This window comes from Parambassis ranga, chromosome 19 (genome assembly GCF_900634625.1).
Source record: "Parambassis ranga chromosome 19, fParRan2.1, whole genome shotgun sequence".
NCBI classification, from domain to species: domain Eukaryota; kingdom Metazoa; phylum Chordata; class Actinopteri; family Ambassidae; genus Parambassis; species Parambassis ranga.
The window spans coordinates 16,260,196-16,278,631 of NC_041039.1; positions in this window are offsets into that span (position 1 = coordinate 16,260,196).

Genomic DNA, 18,436 nt, shown 5'->3' on the forward strand with positions numbered 1-18,436 from the left:
CGCACACACACACACACACACAATCAGGGCGCTCTATGATAACAGATACTGTGGAGGCATCAAAGAGAGATGACGTGAAAGAAGTTTGTCTTTATCTGCAGGTCAGCTGGGCGGATGGAAAGCAGAAAATGCCCCCCACTCACTCACCCACCCACCCTGATCTACAGCACATAGAAGGCTAATGATACAGCAGCTTGACAAAGGGCTGTAAATTACATAAAAAGAAATTTTAAGACAGATAATCAAATTTGAAATGACAATTAGTTCCTGAAAACTACAGTCAGAACAGCTACTAAGTGGTGCAATGTGACAGCTTAAGGAATTAGGAGAGACAGATGTTTTCTGTGAAATCCCAGTAGTAAATTTTCAGTATGGTGAAACATTTTAATTTCTCTTTAGCTGGCCGGCCATTGAAATTCAAACACAGTAGCAGGGTACTCTCACATGCTGCCACAGTTGGCTGACAATTACATGCAGAGATCTGCGTCTCAGCCTTTCTGTGTGTGTGTTATGTGTGAGCGAGGAAGAGAATGGAAAAGAGGGAAGATGGAAAATAAAAGGGACTGATTATTCAACCCAGGGAGAGGCTTTTATAAGCCACAGGACTCCCATTAAACCATTAAAGATCATTAAGTTTCAGAATATCTTTCAAAATCCAGTTGGGTTGTCTTTGTAATGTTATTTAAGCTTTTTTTAGGCACTTTGTCTCCTCTCTTCTCTCAATGGACTCTCAGTTTTAGGCCTCTGCTGTGTGCATGTGTGTGTGCATGTGTATAGGATTACTATAGGATAGTTGTATTATTACAGGCAGGCAGAGAGGAGTGTGTGAGATAATAGCAAAGCTTTTAAAAGTATCCTCTCTTATTAGCATCTCATCCTGTAACATGACATACCTCTCTGTCCTCACACCGCTGAAACACAATACTCAAACAAAATGCACTTCAAACTATACTCAGGCAATAAACATTACATTGAGGGCTTTCACTCTGGAAATGTGTATGGATCTCTTTGCAAAAGATTGTGACTGCACACTGGCTGCTGGCTTTTTAAATGCAAGAAGTATAGACAGTAGATAAAACTGAGGAAATAAGACAGCAATGAAATCACTAATTCACATCTATAAGCAGCAGAGCGCATTGCCTATGAAATTAACAGTCCACATCAAGTCAAGGGTTTAATAAAGTAACAGGGCTGCTAGAGACTTGACTGGCTAATGTTCATTTGTGAGATGAGACATGAAACAAGCAAACATTTGACAAATGATCATTAATCCAGTGTTGTGACACAAATCTGTTTTAGCTAATTTTCTTCATGTTTTCCACTGAAAGAAATCTGTACAAAGAAATCCTTATGTTTCATGACCATCGAATTGTGTAAATGTATGTGGTGACTATGCAGAAATATGCATGTGCAAGGTTTTCCAAAATGGACTCTTTGTATCTCCGTCGGGTTCTCTCCTCGCAGAGTTTAATTGCGAGTCCACATCTTTTTTGTTTTGCTGCAATCTCAAGTGTTTTCAGCAGGAAAAAAAATCCAAACAGCCGGGTAAAAGCTGGAGAAAAGAGTGGAGCATTTAGCAGCTAATAGCCAAATATTCCCCAGAGGAATTGATGGAAGCCAAAAAAAAAAAAACTACAAGCCGATCTCCAGGTGGACAGACACATGACGCCGAATGAATGCCAAGGTTGGTAAGCATCTACACTGACAGTGTAGGAAAAAAGGTGTTATGTGTCCTGTTAAAAAATAAAATAAAATACTAATAGTTTTTTACAGTTTTATGGCAAAGGTGGGTGGAATAGTTAAAGGCCCATACATACAGGACGGAGATGTTCACTGTCAGCCTTTTATGTTTATCAAAGTCTGACAGACCAAAAGTAATGGATAAGAATTATGTCTGCGGAGATGAAAGGTGAGCAATAAATGATGCACAACAATAAGCTGTAAGTTGCAAACATTAAGCTTTCATCATGTGTGGGTGAAAATGTTTTTCAGCTTTGTGTCCGCTCGCTTTTTAATCATACAGCTGTTTTAATGGATATTAAAAGGACAGCGGCGCCCTCTTTAATATTCATGTCTCTTCTGATCTTTTTGTGAATGTGACACAATCCTGATGTTTGGAAAAATCAACTTGCATAGATTATTATGTTGTGTATGTTTTAGAAGGTTTTTCAAAAGCATGTTCGGCAGACACCTTTTACAAAAGTACTTAGATTTTGTTTTATATTTGTGCTGTGCAGGATCCAGGTGTGATTTTCATAACAAGTTCTTTTTTTGGCCACTTTTTCTGCCAATGCACACTGAATTTTGGTTGTCAGATAATTTAGCCTCAAAACCTTGCCTGTGGTTCACTCTGCATTTTCTTTTCTTTTTTTCTTTTTTTGACATCCCAAGGTCTGGATCAATGGTTGTGGTAAATCAGTTGCAGTGGCAGTGTGTTGATATTAATCATTAGTTATTCAGCCAGGACCACAGGAGGCAGCGTGACAGACTGAGAGACAGGCAGGCAGACACACAGCGGGGTGAATCATCAGAAGCGGGAGTGAAGGCTGGGGGACATTAAACAGTATAGTGAGATCACGCAGTCTCAAAGTGACAACCGACTTCCAAGTTTATGCCCAAAGGTTTCACGTCAAAGTGACTTTCCATATGGAAAACTTGATGCATTTTTTATTTGACGCTGATGTGATTCTTCGTGACTGCTGCATGTTGGCAAACTGTCTAAATATTCTATGTGGTGGTGAAATACATATAAATACATTTAAATACATGGTTTGCAGACATGTTCAGTAATTATGTCTTTGGACCCTCAGGCCACACACAAAGAGGAGGTTGATATGAGAACTAAATGACATATGTCCAGTTATCTCGTGCATTATGCTGTAACATGCATTTTTAAAACAATGTAATCAGCTATTCCACCGATCTTTAGTCTGTCGATCTGTCTGACATTCCTTCTGCGTCTTTCCTTTTCACCTTGCCACTATCTGTCTGACTCTTTCTATCAGAGACACGGGGATGTTTTATCTGGGTAAAGTACACCACAGTGCAGTAACATCTCCCAAGACAGCCAGAGAGCTGATAGGTATCACTCTACAAACAGGCTGTTCCTCCCAGGACTCTGCACAGAGATAATGCGCCGCTTTCTCCTCCTCCTATTTTCCCTTCTGTCTGTCTCAGTCTTTGACTCTGTCCCACTCCGCATCCCCATCCCACCTCCACCCTGGTCTGTATGTGCCTCTTTGTGTCTGTCTCCCTCTTTTCTATCTATCTCTCTCTGTCAGGACGATCTCATGGGGATAGAGGTGTATTACCTCTCCCGGTTGGAGATCCTGCAGATATTAGCCTTCTGTGTTCTCTCTAACCCAGGATGGAATTAGAAACACCACCCCCTGTGTGAGCAAGACATTAGTGCCGTATTCAGGTACCCTGAAACAACACTGGTGCGTTTGCATTTGTGTGCATTTGCGTTGGATGCCAGCTGTCCTGCAGTGTGAGTGTGTGTCTAGTGCGTCACCCTGCTTTCTCCAGCCCAGGTTCCCAGTGGTGTTGGGCATATGGTAACCATGGGATACAGGCCTCAGATAAGACTATGTATGCCACCGACTACCCTTTGACGTCACAGAACTCTTCTCTGCAAACTCTTTCTTTCCATGTCGAAAAATATATGTAGCCTATCCAAAAAAAACACGCCAATACGGTTGACATTTAATAAATGTACTCAAAAAACGAGAACATGTTAGCATAAAACACAAAAAGTACAGCTGAAGACTGACATTAGCAGACTAAAATATCCTCTCATCATGCAGATGGCATGCAGACTTTAACGTTGCCTTTTTTTAGACTGAGTGAATTAAACAAATCATTGCTTAGATGTGCCAAACTTTTCTTCAGATGAATAAAGGTACAACAGAAAGAATTGTTTTCGAAAAATGACTCAAAGTCAAGGCCGAAATCTGTGTCCTCGTGAAATGTTGATATCCATAATGAGACAATTACAAAATCAGCTTATTATCATCGTAGGGAAGAATATAAACAAAGACATTATTTGTCAGCTGCTTTTTGCAGCTCCTGCTTTCACAAAACCCAAGAACTTATTCTACAACATCCCGGTCTAAGATCTTTGTATCATCTATCTGTGTGACAAATAAATCTAATGAAAAAGATAAGAGACCTCTCACATCAATTGGAACAGGTTTGCTTATGTTCTCAAAGTCAAAACTCTTTAAAGCTCTTTAAAGGCTGTTTGTTTGCTATCATTTTATGGCAGATGGTAGCCCAGATTATCAAGGCTCACGTCTTGTTTGCAGGAGAATTTGTTTCTTTCTGGCATTGCTCATTGTGATTGAACACTGATGTCAACATGAATTGCTGTTTACTGTATATTTCATTTAAATACATGTTGAAACAGATTTATACAAATTAGAGAGAAACCTTTGTGTGTACATATGTTTGTACACTTGAAGATTTATGTATATGTGCCGTCAGTGGACACATTTTGAACTCTGCTTGCTAATCGTTCCTTTTAGATAAGGTCAAAGACTGCTGGCCCAGCACTGCCCTTTGAATTGGCTCTCAGCAACACACTTAAAGTAATTTGTGTTCTGTTCATTTATTGAATGGTGGCACAGAAACCACTTCCTCTTCTTCTCTAACCTCTCACTGAGACTCTGAACCCTCAACCTCCATGTAGAATGTCGGTTTATGACCTTTGGACTTGAATATAAAGCTCTTTGTGGCCTCCCCACCACTTCACACAGTATAATCTCTTATTTACCTTTATGCCTTTATGCTAACGTAATGTTTATGTTAACATAAGAAACTGCTTTTACACAGAACAGCCACTAAACAACTATGTGTAGTTTTTTCTTTAGTGGCAGAGGGTACAGTTGCTTCCTGGGTAAAATGACACAAGTATGTGTTGCCAGCTTGTCAACATGACACCCAGGCTAAGATACCTTTATTCATGAAGCTCTCTCCCTTGTAATTTTTTAAAAAAAGCATGTTTTTCTGCATTGCAGCTTGCATATCCTCACTTATTTTGGTGTAAAATGACATAAAATCAAGACAAGAACACAAAAGCTGGGCCTTGTAGTCACACAGCCAGCCACACCTCTGAGTATAACGCAAGTGGGACGCTTTGAATCCTAGCTATGGATCCAAATGCTTAAATCCATTATGCACCTTGTCCATCCCCACAGCCTCAGCAAAAATGAGCTGAATGATTTTAGCCGTTAATATGATAATCAATTATACATGTGTCAGAACTAATGGCCTTAGCCAACACAAAAGGACATCAATGTTGAACTGAAAGGCCAGAGGAATTATTAGAGGAAGCGTTATTTCCCTCTCTAGGATACTGGATAGGATTAAACCCACAGCCAGTGGGAGACGGGAATTGTTTTTTGTCTCCTTAGGGTTATCTGAGGTAACAACTATTCTAGTATTATTAAAGAGCTAAAAATGGCCCATACAGTTACAGCAACCTGAATTCAGGTGCCAAGGGGTATTAGCCTGAGCATGAGTTTGTGTGTATGTGCATATGACATGATGTGTCTGCATGCATGTGTGACAATGTCCTTGGAGAGAGAGTGTGTGTGTGTGCGTGTGTGTGTGTGCTGACAGAAGCATTTGGTAGCTGGGTTATGTGACTGAGAAGAAAGCAGGGTGAGGAGACCTCCTTAAATGTGCACAGCTCTGCAGAAAACAACTTTAGCATTTGTGCTGCAGCGCTGCAAATAAGCAGCCGATAAGTAGGTCTATTTTGTCATTGCAAACACTGCATATATTTAACTGCGTTGAGCAGTATTTTTCAATGATCTTTTGTTTGTTGTGCATTCAGAATGTGCAATGTGCTCCAAATGTGGTTTGTGTCTGTCACAGCACGTTATCAAATCAAAGATTTTTATCTCTTCCTTTGTCTTCTTCTTCTTTTTTTCACAGGTCTCACTAATCTCATTACTGCACCGCTTGTTTTTGTTATAAAAGTAGAAGCTAACAGGCATGTGCACACTGCCACACACACACACACAAAGTGACAGTTTTAGCAGTACTCCACTACAGGGCATGCACGTACAGCCACAAAGCCTCTCTTCATGTGGCTTGACCCCTTTCTTTTCCCCTCTGCTCCACTCTCTCTTTTATCAGCTTCCACTTCCATGTCATCATGAATCAGTCTTTCATTATGACGTTCAATGTGCTCTCTTTAAATATAAACAAGATTTAATGTCTTTTTATGTATGTTCATGTCTGGTGGTCCAGAGTAACATGGAGGAAATCAGGTCAATCACCAATACTTTTCATTATCCTGTACTACAATGGCAGACATGCACAGAGCACAGACATGAATGACATTTATTGCAGCTGTGACGATAGTAAGAGCGCAAGCTGCTGTGTCTTTGAGTCCGCTACAGCTTGCAGGATTTATGAAGTGTTTCTTCACATTGATGGCAGTGTCCTTCTTTATACAGTAAATACAACTGTATTATCAGCATATATTTTGTGCCTGTGCTCCACCTTGCATCCACATTGTCTGTAGCAGCCTAATGCAGGTTGATGCGCGATCTTACGTTTAGCTGCTAAACCTGCAGCTTCACTGACTTAAACATTTGACTTTGACAGTGTAAACATTTAACTTCACAGGTTTACTTCCAAGTCTACATAACAGTTATCAGCCTATTTAATGGAGGTTCTGTGGGCTGGTAGCTTTCCAATGAATTCAATAAAACAGAAGGACATTGCACTGTTTTATAAATCACAAAATAGATTTAATGGAAAAGTTGAAAAAATATGCAACTAAAATTACCATCATTCAAAATGTTGCTGATAGCAACAACAAAGAACAAATATATCCTTGTTGGTGAAAAGTTAATATGCTGATATTTTTCTGAAATATTTTTATGCAACACTATGAAGGTTTGGTGGCTCCAAATAAGCTGCCTGTATGCCTAGACAGGCTCCATTCTTTTTAAGCATTGTTGCTAATTGGTTCTGATTGGGTTCCACCTCTCATCACTCAATCAAATCATTGCAAATCTGACTGTAACCATCTGATCACACCAAGGCTGGAGTCCAAGTTCTCTCTCCCTTAGATCAGAACATTATTATATGTGATTTATTTCAGTACGTTGCTGTGTTGTGTTGTGTATATTCATCATGGACTCCAAACTGAGTAAGTGAGCAGACATGTGTTCCACTGAGTGCTGACTGTGTGTGACTACACTTGGTGTAAGTATTACTAGACAGCTACTTCTGTTCTTGTCCCTCTTCTTTGGCACGTTCCCTGGTGAAAGCCAGGTTCATCAGAAGTTCGCTGCACTCTGTGAAATCCTGTCTGTTGATGCTGCCTGCCAGGCTGCAGGAAGTTGCAGACCCTTGAGTGCTTTCAGACTACCTTCCCAATCAGCCGCCTCTGCATTGCTTTAAAACCCGATTCCCCATCTACTCTACTTTTCCCCTTATAATGTTAGTTCAAGGTGGGTTTGTTTGCTAGATGATGTTTTTTTTCTCCCTCTGAGACTGTCAGTTTAGTTCATACCATTGACAGAATAGAGAAATGTCTAGTTAATGAATAGGCAGGGAAGATAAAAAGAGAGATAAACAACCCTGATCATTTTCATGCAGATCAAATGACTGAGAAGGAATTAAATGACTACATAGAGTTACTTATTCATCAGTAAAGTGAAGTGTCAGGTATGCTGGGACAAACTGATCCTTGCTGCTGTGAGCCACCACCTTTTCAGAGTTGCTTCAACCTCACATCTGATAAGGTATTTCTGTATGTTTGTGTATCATTACATAGAGATCTTAGAAACACAATAATGCAATCTGCCATTGCCACCTGACAAACAGAGGAGTAGACCATACAACCACCAACAGGTACCCTTCAAAGTTTAATAACATTGTCAACAAAGATGTGCTCCTGTGCCTATGTGACCATATGTTAATCAGTTCATTCACTGTCTGCAGCTCATGCCTATCCTTTGCTGCCTCCCACTGGGAAGCACTTTTGGATGCTATCAGCTGTCACTGTATTTATTTCAAAGCAAGAATAAAATAAAAGCGTCATTTTTTTGTCTGACTTTCCTCCTGTAGTTAGGATTAGCTGTGTTATTTAGGCCTGCACATGCTGTGTGTTTTAGCTTTCCTCCTCACACCCTGTTCCTCCTGGGATAAATGAACTGAATCTCTCACTCATGTTCTAAGCTGCAATTGACCTGTTCCATACAGGCACCTCTTGAATGGGGCCCTGCACTTGTATATAAGTATACTAATAATGGTGATAATAGTAATTATGGTAACAACAACAACAGTAATGAGCGACCACAATGAAATGACTGAATGAAATGCCCTCTCAGAGGCAATAAGCCAGCCATCCCTTTGTCACTGAAAAAACACGAACATCTCCTCTGAGCATCCTAAAGAGGCTGGCTCCTCCACATAGAGTAGTTTCTACACGCTCATCTGTCATTTTAAGGGTGTAAGTATGGATGTACAGAGATGTGCTCTGCTAATACTCATCTTAGAAATGAGACTCAAACACAGTGTCTTATCACAGCTTGTCAAACCACCATATTAAAATGTTCAGTACATCCTTGTGTAGTGTTTCTAAAAAGAAGCTATATGACTGTATAGATCACATCAGCAGACATCACATCTATAATGTCTCTGAAATACTGTATGTAGTTCTGATGGCAGCTGTGCCTTCTACTTGTCCTTTGAGTCACTTTGCCACAAGAATCTCTTTATCTTTGCCTGTGTGTATTTTTGTGCGTGTATTTGTCAGTGTATGTGTGTCTCTGCCTTTGTAGTTGTATCAACTGGGATTGGGCAGTTCTCTCAGTTTATGTTTATCATAGAGATGCTGGAGGACTCCTACTGGCCCACTTCTCTCCTCTGACCAGCCTGGACCATTTGCCTGAAATCATGTATGTTTCTGCCTTTGCCTCTCTGTCCACATAAGTTAGTCAAAAAAAAAAAGATTTATAATAATTTATAATGATAGTGTATATTTAAAAAAAAACACACACCAGCAACCAGCAATTCAGAGAAGATAACAGGTATTTAAGTGAAAGATAGAAAGGAGTGTTACTTAGGGACATGTGCATATATAATTCTTCAGTGATCTTTGGTCCCTCGACTGATTGACAATTGCTACTTAAAACAGTCACTCAGATACATTAAAGTGATGTCAAACCTCAGTCTTACTGGCAGAGTATGTGCTTATAGTCATAATATAAAACCATCTCAATTGATATTTTTGACCAAAGACAACATGTTTCCAGCTGTAAAACTTCTTTGATAGCATCGTAAATCCATTTTTGTAATCTCACATTGCTCTGATCTGTTGCTCACAATGGACTTTCTGGATCTTTTCTCATGCCTCTCTGGTAAAGCAACTCATTTCAGTAAGAAGCATTTTTTGTTTAATGCGCCTCTATTTTTTGGAATGCACACCTAGGGGCGCATTTCAAACAACGCAATAGCCAGGCGGTGCAAAAACAGCTCATAAAAACATCACAGCTTACTTCTGAGCCAAGCAACAGAACTGTTCAAATGGATGGCCAACCTACAATGTACACTGACTCATTTGTTGTCCCAAATGGAATTCCATTGTTCAAACAGTTAGTGGAAATTAGGGGTGGGAATAAATCAACACACACAAACACACACACACACACACACACTAATATTGTCATCTGTGTCTGCCTTTGGGGCATTGTGATTGGGATGGATACAGGGCTGACTGCAGCAGTTGCCTAGTAACAGTGTTGATCTGGGATGTGTGTGTGTGCGTGAGCTAGCGGGGTGTGGTTGGGGCGAGCGAGGGTCAGGTCATCGAGATAATGAGCATGCTCAATAGTCTTTACTGTATCGGTCAATTCTTGTCAATTGCCTCTTATCTGAGCTCCAGCACTGTTTAATGTAATGATTCTATTGAATCACTGAAAGATGACGAAATTGAATTTTCTTTGTTTCTGCTGACATTAACATAGAAAATGACAGAACGTTAAAGAAAAACACCACCTTCTACATATTCAGAGCACGCTTGCTTGTATAAGTATCTATTCATCATTAGATAAAGTAGATTGAATTCCATCCACAGCATGGGCATCATACAAGTATGAGAAATTATTATCTATATTGAAAGATTAATATTCATTCAACTTAGACAGGAGTCAATGCATCATCTCTATAACTCTGTGCATTGATCTCAGATGGTTTAATTTCAGCATGTCCTGGCAAAACAAGCCAAATAACTTCAAGGAAAATGCACCATGAAGACACAGCATTACAGACAGGATAACGACCCGCCTAAAATCAAATTAATAATCGGCCATGGACGCTGACTTCAATTTATCTGAAATGCTAACTTTCTGAAAAATGACACAAAAAAAATCCAATGAGTATACACAAACAACAACAGGAAATCAGTCAAGCAATCAGACAACCACTTGAGTCAATAACTGTATTTTCTTGCCTTGGTTAGATGAAAAGGTCAGTGTCATTCAATCGGCTGAAAATGAGATAGAGGGAAAAAAAATATGACTTGCATACCCGTGTCTAATCAAAGCCTCCAATTACCGTTTCAGAGTCTCCCGTTCATATGTTTTTGTTTTGTTTTGCTGTACTTATGCCGGATGAGGACTAATGGAAAAGCTGAGAAGCGGTTACATAAGTACAACAGTTATGTTTTTTTGCATCTGTAACACCAAATGTGATTCAGATATGCATATTGATGGATGATAAGAACCTTAATTGTGCTTTGTGAAGTACTTTTGTATGAATTCTGTGGATAGGGACAGTGTCGTGCTTTTGTATGCTGTTTCAGCGCTGAGCTATTATCAGACTTCTTGCAAGGGCATTACAAAAAAAATGCACTTTTTGTTCTGCTTCACACATGCTTAACCTTCTGACTCAGACTCTTATGTGATACGTCACCTTGTATGTGACCTTCATTGTGTATGTAAAGACAATCAGGATAATCCTTTTAATCGTATGAGGCCTGTCTTTATAAAAGTGCTGCGCTGACCTTATTCCTAATTCACTCTTCTTCATCATCTTTTAACTCCAACAAATGTCAGGATTATAGGGATCTGGTGGGTGCCCGCCTCTGCCTGGATGGATTGTATGGTGCCTTTATCTTGGTGTCCATTCACTGGTGCTGGATTCAGCTCACTTGAGGCATCATTTTCTCTCTTCACAGTAAGACCCCCGCCGTAACCTCCTGGATAGCAGAACAATGAATTCACACAGCACCATTGAAAACCAGAGGCACAGGATTTCTGTATTTGGCTGTGCTTCCTTCTGTGGCTTCCAGCCCTCATCTGTTGATGAAGGTGGAAAGGATGATGACTATGACAACTGGGGGAGGGCTCAGAGTTCTAATTTCCACTTGATGCTTCTGGTTCTCCTAATTGCCAACTAGCAAAACACAAGGCATGATTGATCCTCTTCCTGGCAGGCCCTTCAGCATGTCAGCAATGGTTTAAGTGCCCCTTTCAAAGTAAACTATCCATCCTAGGTACAGGCCTGGTGTCTTATTAATCTTCCAGTGCTACTTAATATTAGTACTACTTATTTCTGTTTGAAGCATGATTTAATAAGGAATGTATCCTTTTGTTGTTGTCACCAATGAAGCCTGGCATTAAAGGTAGGGTAGGAGATTTCATTCTGATGCACTTTTTGTTTGGCAGTTTCGCTTTAAAACGAAGAATATTAATCATCTGTGGAAGCTATAAAACGCTAAAAACATCAGCCAATCCTACGAGGCGCCCCTGCGCGGAGTATTGGCTGGTTGTCACTCTCTTCCTGCTCTGCGTGCACCAGAGAGGTACGTGCATGATGGCCAAAGTCACAGACTGGTTGGGAGGCGTGGCTTCGGGGTGAACTCGAGAGAAAGGGGCGTGTGTTTACTTTCAAAATCCGGCTGACTCTCACTGAGTTTTCAAAATCTCCTACCCTACCTTTAATACAGCTATACTGTGATTAAAAAAAATAAAAGCATGCAAGAAAATAAGGGGTTTATCTACCTGTATCAAAAAGTTTAGGTCACTTACGAGGTTAACAGCTTTGTTCGGATACACTCGGTGACAAAGAAAGCCATGCATGAGTATGATATTTTTCATTTGTTCTAAGGTCTGCTGCACATTGCCCTTCCCTTCTCTGTGGACCTTGTTTCTGGCCGCACTCTCTCCACGTCCCCTAAAAGCGTCCCCAGGTTCCTGGAGGTCTGCTGATGCTTTGTGTAGAAAGTGTTTCCTTCACATACTAATAGCAACCAAAGTATGTTTTGTAACCTACTTAAGCATCTTTTTAAAATGTAAATTGCCTCTGTGTTTACACTGAGTCAATATATGATTGTCATACACAGCAAGAGAGACCAATTCTCAGTTTCCAGTTAATGGACACAAATGTATGTCCAAAAGGCCTTTAGACCCACACTAGCTGGGTCTAAAGGAACATTTGGGTCGCTACAGAATACAGTATACAGGCCACAGCCACTGCAACTACACTCGCAAGCAAAGTGATTTCCCAGACGAGCCATCCTTGCTAAAAATAAGCTTACTCATATTTTAGTGTAGTTCAAATTAAAGCATCCTCTAAATGGCTTGCATTATCATAATCATACAGTCTTTTCTCACTTTCTTTGTTTGTTAGTGGAGGCATGTCACACATAAAAGACTGTTTGTTTTCTGTGATCAAAGAGATCATTCTTTTGTAAGTTACAGCTACAAAAAGCCTTGTGATATTCAAAATGCTCAGGAAGTCTACACCAATGATTTTCAAGCGATGCGTAAAGCCAGTGATTTTTAATATGCATTCAGAGATGCTGAAAAGGCAGCGGGGTACTCCACCGGCAAATCAGATTTGAGGTTGAATCTATACGTCCTTCACTTTCCTCTAGTGTCGTGTGTGCATGTGTGTGCACAGGCAGCGTGTTTGAACTCACAGTAAACACTGCGTCAAAAAAAAAGTGTTTGTGTTTTAGGAGATTGAGGGTTGTGAATATGTGCGCACCATGTGTGTTTTTCTGTGTGGTGTCATTGACAGAGGTCACGTCAGAGAGGTGATCTTTATCTACTTGTGCATCTGCCCGATCACGTCCACTAAGACCCTGTTCCTGTGTCACATCAGAGATAGTGCCTATCTGGAGCTTTGCAAAGCAACGTGACTCGGGCTGCATTCACAGATCACAAAACAGAGGACACTTCAGATTTATCAAGATTTATAAATTTATGTGAACTAGCATTTAACCTTGTTACGTTTGACGTGACAAAACTGGGGCCTAGGGGCCGCAGAAACATTTTAGTTGAGTTAGCGGTTCAGACAGACCATCACAACAATGAAGCTTCTTTGAGACTGAAGAGTTGTCAAACTCACACACACTCACACACAAACACACACAATCCAATCCCCAATGACAAAAACAAGCCCTCTGATGCTGAAGGTGTGCCTGCGATGTGTCTGTGTGTGTCTCTTGCAGGAGTTCTCCTGTCCTTGTTAGCAGTAATGAAGAATTATGAGTGTGTGAATGGAGGTAATGACTACAAACACTGACGTGATGTTAGACCACCAAATGACCAAGTGTAATATGAATACAAATACAGCCATCAGGAGCTTGTTGCTACGGAGTTATGATAATAATCATATTACTACTATATGACAGACAGCAGGCTGGCCTGTCTTCATCAAGTGACCACTAATTGGATCTCAATGATCAATGTAAGCGGAAGAAAAGTCATTATTATTCAAAGAAGGTGAGGTCAGCTGAGGCTGCAGAACACTACCGAGAAATAGATAGTGAGAGTGGGCGGAGGGACAGAGAGGGAGAACAATTGGAATGAAACAAAAATGCTAAATTGCAGCTGACCCTTAAGAGTCCGGTAGGTCATACATCTACGGTAGATGACTGGAGCAGGAGAGATATGAACATGGAAGTAAGACTAAGAGAGTATATAGAGGAGAGAGAGAGGGAAAGAGGGGTATGTGGCAGAGCTGGGCTAATTTGGAAGAGGAAAGTACCCTCTGCACTTGCTGGAAACACATAGGTAAAGGTTTTTCCCTCGGGCACCATAGCAGAACTCTTTACAAATCCTAATGGGGAAATGAGCCAAACAAATGTACAAACTAAAATAAGGCAGCAGAGGTACACATACAGGAATTCTTTTCAAACTGTATATATTACTTGTCAACTTTTTATATCTGGACTTTTTCAGTCTGCATACTTAGTTTGATCATAACAAGACATAAAAATGGGGAATGGATTTTCCTCTCTTTTAATAAATACTGCCAGTTTTATACAAAAATATATATTATACAAAACACTCACTCAGCTCTGTTGTAGACAGAATGATCAGAGCAAGGTCAAAGAGCAGGTCAACTGAGAAAATGATGGCCAACTAAAGAAAATCATCAGTTCTTTATTTATACAATAGCAGGACAGGGGATCACATGCCACACATGGACCCATAACACTAACAAAAGGCAAAATTATGCTAAATGACCTGATTCTCAGTCATCTCAGGTTTGTCACATGACCCCAATATCTGCAAAAAAAACTTAATATTTCATGGCATTTCAGTAAGAGGTCAGAGAACTAAGATCTAATTCATTAGAAGACTGATAGAAACGTTTCAACATTTCTATTCAGGCAACACAGCAATTTAACTTGTATTCATCTCAGGTTGAACGTTTACTTCATCCTGAGCATTAAAACTGACATCCACTTCACTAGAAGAGGCAAATATTCAATTAAAACTTGTGTGCATGTTTCTGTTATGTATATGTGTGTGAGGGAGAGAAAAAGTTGCACAAACTTTACCACTATAACTTGGGAAGACCTTCCCAGGGCTTCTTGGTTGGACAAATTGCAATGTATGCCTAGCCAAGATGTATAAGTGATATATGAGTAAGAGTTACTTACCTCGCTCTCTCTCGTGCTCTCCCTCTCTCTCCTAGTGATCGTGACTGTACTGACAAAAGCTCTCATCTGGGGAAGATGGTAGCTCTCCATGTGCAGACACCCTGGTTGCCGGGGAAACCAGTCTAAAGTTGTGAGCAAGAGGCAGCGCAGGCCTCTGCAGTGCAGCAGAAAAACAGCAGCACAAGCCTGAACTTGGAGTGACGGCATACACAGCAGCATTCACCACAATACACACACACACACACTCACAGTTCTCCAAACTCTCTCTCTCCCTGTCCCTCTCACACCTGAAGAAATAAAACACACACTCTGTTTCATGCGTAGGCAGGTTTCACTGTTTGCTGCTAACCATCAACAAGTCATGTCACTTGGATATCAGTGAGAAGAATTCCTCGAGTAAACACTTGTGTGCACTGTTCAGTGTGTATCTGGAGAGAGTGACATTACACAAGTGCTAAGCAAAACAAGACTGACAAATACACAGAACATCAGATAAATATATTTGCCCAACAAACACTGAGCAGCACACACTGTAAGAGCAATATTGCTCACATGGCAAAAAGGACACCTTGGAAGTGACATCTTTTGGGCCAGATTCCAGCACTCAGATGCCCATGTAGTTGTTAATAGTTGAAAAGTACAGACACACTGCATTGTATAACGCTCTGTCATTACCGGCGCAATCCATTCTTAAACATTCTGACTGCAAAAATGACAAACAGTATATGATTGTATCAGCGTCTTTCGTGTGGTTTTTGTCATCCTGATCTGTAGGTTTTTAAATGCACAACCACAGCAGGGCACATATACTACAATACCACTGTTGTTTCAGAGTTTAGACAGGCTGAACTAGAACCTTAATATCTATGTAAATACACTGTCTTCTCCTAATCTCTTCATTCATAAAGCAAACAGACCAGAGTCAACATGTGATTTGAGATGTTCACACGCGTATGAGCAAAACAGATTTGAGGCATCTTTGCCTATAGTGAAAACTTTGCTTTGTAAATTTGGACTCAAATGACACACTCACACTTTTAAAGCCAAACTCCACATACAGACTGTAGAGAAGCTTCCAGAATGTGTCCTGTTTTTCTGAAAACACGCCATCCTAATCACGCCAAATACATGAAAACAATACTTATCGAAAAATTCTCAGCACATGATTGGTTTTGATAAATCAATCGTACCATCTTTGTACATAACTATTTGTATTGACAAATTGCCCCTTATGCTGTCCACAGAAATCTCCGCATAGCAGCTGCTGAGTGCATGTGAATGAAGGGATGGAGGAAGAATCTGTGATTACGATGTCTCTGTCCTGTATACTGTCCGAGGAGGCAAATTGCAAACACACAAACATTGGTTGTCGAGCAGTCACTGCAAGAAAATGCCCCCCCACACAAATTGTCATGGGAGTAATAGATTCATAAAATTATATTTAATTACATGCTATAAACAGCGTGATGAATGAACAATGAAAACGTGACTGTGTGACTCTTAAATTCAGCCAGATGAGTCTTATGATCATGTGCAGTCATGAAGAATCTAACTGTCCTACTTAGCTTTTTTTTTCTACAGCTTCTTGGAAGGTAATGTTCTCTAGTCTATTGATGCAATCCTTGACTCTGTGAAGAAAATACTTAAATAAAATCTAACCAAATGTAAAGCATGGCATTATTAGAAATAACTATTCATCCCATTTGACATTCTGCTCCTCAGTCCAGCCAAGCGTCCTCTGCAGTCTTTTGTCAGTTTATTATTTGACTATTGTCAACCATTTGGAAGCTACTAACTATGATGGGGAGAGAAAAAAAAACTCATTGGGTGAGTCACTCCCTGTCCTGTCAGCAGTGCATCCATGGTGATGTTAAAGTCCTTATTATGAACCATAGAGTCTAAAAAAAATATTTCCGTTACACTAGCTTAGAGATATTGTGCCAGCTAAAACTCAAGACCTCCTCTTCTCTGCTCAGCTCTCCTTCTAACTTCTCTTCCCTCCCTGTTTCTCTGTATGTGTGTGTGTACATGGTATGGGGCTTTATAATGCTGACGGGCAGAATGAGAGCAGAGGGAAGCTCTGAAAATGAGAGACAAGGAGAAGCAGAAAAGGGGAAGAGAGGAGAGGAGAAGAGAAGAGAGAGGGAGAGGATGCAGGGAAGCTGGGTTTGCCTGTCAGTCAGACCCCAAACTTATATGAAAAGACAAAGAGAATGAAAGAGGAATAGAGTGTGTGTGCTCGCATGTGGTGTGTATGCATGTGAATAAGTAGGTAATAGGAAAATTAATAATACAAAAACTGAGTTATATCTAAATTAAGTCTATTTGTCAGGAAATGCCAGTCATTGTGGCCTCTGGCATTGTTATTGTGAGGAGCGTTGCCTTGCATAATTTTAGCTGAGACTGATATTGTTTGTGGTGATTGAGATACATGAGGCTTGTTAGCAAGGTTTGCGTGTCTCTCTCCTTTTCTGTCTCTTTACACGATCATCCAGCTAGACAATGAGGCTGCGAAAAAAAAAAAAAGAGAGGAAACTGCAGGCGTGATAAGAGCTCCTCTAGGCTGGCTTTAATAAGTTAGGTGTGCACACTTTGATTAATGGATCAGGAAACTCTGACATATGTCTGCACTTTTCATTAACAAGGCAAGACTTTGCACAGTGCTGTTTACACCAGCTCCATTCCATTCATGTATCTGTACCTGTGTCTTACAAATTTTTTTTCTGGCTCCTGTTTGCAGCTGTCTTTCGGCCTAAGCAGGACATCAGCAGCTGTCCTTGACCTTTTCTTGCCTATTAACATCCTGTCCTCTTCCCCATTATGAGCAGGGGAACGAGATGGAAGAAAGGGCAGCTCGGGGGAAGAGAGGTTGAGGTGTGGGTGGGTGGGTGTGAAATGGGAGGGAGAATCAGTGTGTCTGAGTGTGTGTGTGTGTGTCCTGCTGATCAGCAGTGTTTGCTCTGTAGGAGTCCGGAGTGAACAACGTTGCCTTCAGGAGAAGAGTAATATATTCAGCTGATGAGCTCTGCTGTGCACTGTAAAGTGTTCCCTCCACCGTGCTCCTGTGTGGTTTCCCAGGGTGAATACATGAATAAACACTCTCAGGGCTCCCATGACTCTTACTTCCAGAAGCTGAATATTTTATACTGTGTTTTTTTCAAACAGGGGTAAAATGCTAATCTGATCAGCTGCAGTTTTAGAGCAATAAATATTGAATATGGTAACTCATTCAGAATAAGTGGTTGAGTTGTGTGTTTATGGATGTGTATGTATGTGTGCATGTGTGTGTGAGAGAGGCGGGTACAAAGGGCTGGCTGTGTTTCATGGGCTGGTCCTTATTTCCTGAATGTGGCAAGCAGCAACTTGGAATATCAATGACGCTTGATTCCCCACAGCAAAGACTGCAAAGAGGGTGACTTGGTGCATGTGTGTGTATGTGTGTGTGTGTGTGTAGCATACTGTACATTATTCAGCTCTAGCCTGCAGTCTTTGCCCAGCTGCCTGCCATGGGCC